The following is a 3,634-nucleotide window of genomic DNA, read 5'->3' as shown; positions in this document are numbered from 1 at the left end:
GGCGATGTCATCTGCGTACTCCAGGTCGACAAGGCTCTCGCCAGCAACGATTTGAACACCGGGGTTTTGAAAACCGTCCAGTGTTCGCCTCATTATTTCATCGATGACGAAGTTGAACAAGAATGGGGAGATGTTTGACACCACTTTCTGTAATGAAGCTTTTGGAGAGCTCACCATACACTCTCACCCGCCCAGAAGTATGTGAATATAGGGATCGGATTATGTTTCCAAATTTCTGGGGCATACCCTGTTGAGCAAGTGTATTTAACAGAACTGATCGATCAACAGAATCGAACGCACCCTTGACGTCAAGAAATACCAGGATTGTGGGTCGTCTGTACATGTGGCGTTGCTCTAACACCTGACGGAGTGTGAAAATGTGATCAACACAGCCTCTACCCGGTCGAAATCCTGCTTGATTCTCACGAGTCAAGGTTTCGCGTGCTACCGGAAGACGACGAAGAATCAGTGACGCCAGAAGCCTTGTCACAACAGGCGTCAAACTAACACCTCTGTGGTTATTCACATTCCGGCGCCTAACTGCCATGCCGCCCGAGGTAAGCACGAAGGCCAAGATGCTGTCACGTTGCCCAAGCCTAAACGGGGGTAGTCGAGAGGCAGAGGTCGGTTTCGAACCTCGGACCTTCGGGTCAGTAAATTCACACTCTAACCACTTGGGCCATCTCTCCCTTTTTAAAGATGGGCACCACTATCGATTCACTCCAGTTGTCTGGGACGGCCTCCTCCCAGATAGACCCAAATAGGCTAGACCGGCACTGGCTGAGGAATCCACCGCCATCTTTGAAAAGAGCAGGTGGAAAGTCGTAAGGAGCAGCAGCACGATGACGATTGAGTAAAGAAGTACATTCGGACACTTCTGAGACTGAAGGCGGCACCATATTTACCGCCCACCTTACTGTTGGAGACCAGGATTCTGGATTGGAGGTAGCAAGTGGCCGGCTGAATTGCTGGTCGAAGTACTGTGCCCAGCGATCCAACCGTTCTGCTTTGCTGCATATCAGGGAACTATTTTGGTCTCCGATTATTTCGCTGATAAGAGTTTTCCGAGGACCATTCAAACGAATCAAGTGGAACAGCTTGCGCACGTTTCCAACATTCTTTGCATCTTTCGTTTCTTCGACTTTTCGTGTCCACCAAGCTTCTTGGTCTGCGCGGACACTCATTTTCACCTGGCGTCGGATGATACACCGGGTGGAGTTTTGGTGGCGGTCAGGGGGAGTTTGTCGCCGGATCTTTAGCAAAGACACAGTCTTATCAGACATCCAATGCTTGGATGAGATCGGTTGGGTTGTACCGCAAACAGACATTCCGACTTGGAGTAACACTTTGGATATATTTTCCCAGTGGCCGTTTGCATCCGATACCATACAGTCCGGCAGGCATTGGAGGAGCTGCTTCTGAAAGTTTCGTTTGACTTCCACTAGCTTCTCACTGGCTAAGTGATGTGTGCACGATTTGTGTACACCTGAAAAGCGCAATGAAAAGCAGCAGCGTACAGGTGCATGGTCGGAGTCCACGCTGGTATTACAGAAGGAGCCACAGGTGGTGGTCGACCCTCGCTACCAGTAACTGACGGCGATCTGGTCTATTTGGATTCGGCGCTGGTTTGATAGTGGGCACCACGTTGTCAAGCGATTTCCGCTCTTTCGGAAATTCGTACTGCAAAGGAACAGCCTGTAATCGGCACACATCTGAAGTAAGCGGTCTCCGTTGTCCGTGCGTCTAGTGTCCAAACCAAGACGACCACCCAATCGGGCCTCAGCAGCTCTTAGTCTACCTACTTGGGCGTTCATAACATCAGTAACCACAATGATATCTGAGCTTTTAGTCTGCTGTAGAAGGGCACCTAGAGCGTCATAGAAGCTGTCCTTGGCAGATTCAGAGCTACAATCAGTTGGGGCGTAAGCAGATACAATAAACAAGGTGCGATGGACCTCACTTTCTCTAGGTTTTTGATAGAAGTTGCCAACTGAACCACACTAAGGTGACCATCAAAGGGTATCCATTCAAGTAGGGACACTTCCGCACATTAACTCAATACAATACCCACCCCAGCATATCTAGCTGCAGCGGCCTCTACGTCACCAGAGGTGTGTAGCCGGAACCTGGAAGAGAGCGAGGGGGCAGTCAGTTCTATCACAGTACTTGAGTCCTGCGTTCTTGTTTCTGACAGACAACATACATCACTACAGAGGGAATCCAGCGTACGCTCAAAAGCCGCCTGTTGACCAGCTTGCTTCAGTGTGCGAACATTGAAGGTGGCTAGGTAGACAAGCTTCCTGGGTTTCGAAAACAGACTTCGAAGTGTTTAGGGTTGTGACTGAACTGGGATGTGCAGAAGCTTCACCTGAGTGTGGTGCAGGGCGAGCGAAACGATCAGTCCTAGAGCTGGGACCTGTGGGAAAAGTATTCAAATTCGGGTAGAGGAGGGTGAAAGACGGTAAACGTGAAAGTGTAAGAAGGGAGACGTCAGCAATAGAATGTTGTCGCTTACCCGCCCTGCTGTATGCAGCAAGTAAGGCGACCCGGCTGATGACACCACGCGACGGCCGTCGTGGCATAAGAGTATTGTTAGTTGTGTATGTCATGGTTGTACGAGGACTGGGCTACTGCAAGGGCGCCCACACCTAGAGAGGAGGACGATTAGGGTCCTCAACCAAAGCCTTTGGCTCAAAAGCCTAACCGCCAGACAGCGGTGTTCGGCTGGAAATGCAAGTACATTACCATTTTTTTGCGGAACACGTCGCCATACATGTTCCAACTCCAACCTGGAGGGCCAGTACACTGTGTTCGTCAAACCTCTACCCGTAGACCAACCTGGTATGAGAGACTCTGTGAGCATCGTGCGGACACTCCCCAGTATAGCTCAATGAGTCGCCGAGGTACACAAACCGCCACACCACGGTAAGGTCCAGTCTCTTCGTGACGGAGTCCTACTCCAGTGCCTAGTGTGGGAAAAGAACGCCGACAAAGAACACAACGGCAACAAGCGAGTGCGCGCGAATGCAGAATTTACGACGGTCCAGCGCTATTTAAAGAGACTTGGCATTTATCCAGGATATTTGATCAGTGTTTAGTGAACATCGATTAACATCGACCGTGCTTTTATGAAATACGTGAACACTTATTATACTCGGTCGTGCTTCCGTGGAATGTCTGAACACTCATCGGCTTTTGCTGAATTGATTGAGTTACTGACTGGCCTGGATGCTTTCCGGCTTCCCTTTTGATATTTTGGTGGAGCGTCAGGATCCCAGTAGACTCCGGGAATTATTTTTTCAGGAATCTGATTTTCCCGCAGAAACAATCAGTGATCAAAGTGGCGCGACCATCAGGAATAAAAAAGGATACCTCAACCGCTGGACTGAGCATTTTGAGTAAAAATTATTATGGCCATCCAATACTCTCATTTGGATCCTGTACATGCAGTAGAACCGTGGACGGTGAACGTGGAACCCCATACAGCAACGGTTTATGGTTGCGTCTCTTCTCCGGAGCGCCACTCAGCTCCTGGTTCGGATAACCCCCCGAAGGTGGAGGTGAGGTTCTCGGTCAGCCTAACACGTCATAACGAGACCCTCGCCGTCACTTCTCCGTCGTTCGTGAGACACTG

This window comes from Opisthorchis viverrini (assembly GCF_000715545.1).
Source record: "Opisthorchis viverrini unplaced genomic scaffold opera_v5_1, whole genome shotgun sequence".
Taxonomy (NCBI): Eukaryota; Metazoa; Platyhelminthes; class Trematoda; order Opisthorchiida; family Opisthorchiidae; genus Opisthorchis; species Opisthorchis viverrini.
The sequence above is the reverse complement of the archived record's forward strand: the minus strand, read 5'-3'. Positions refer to the sequence as shown.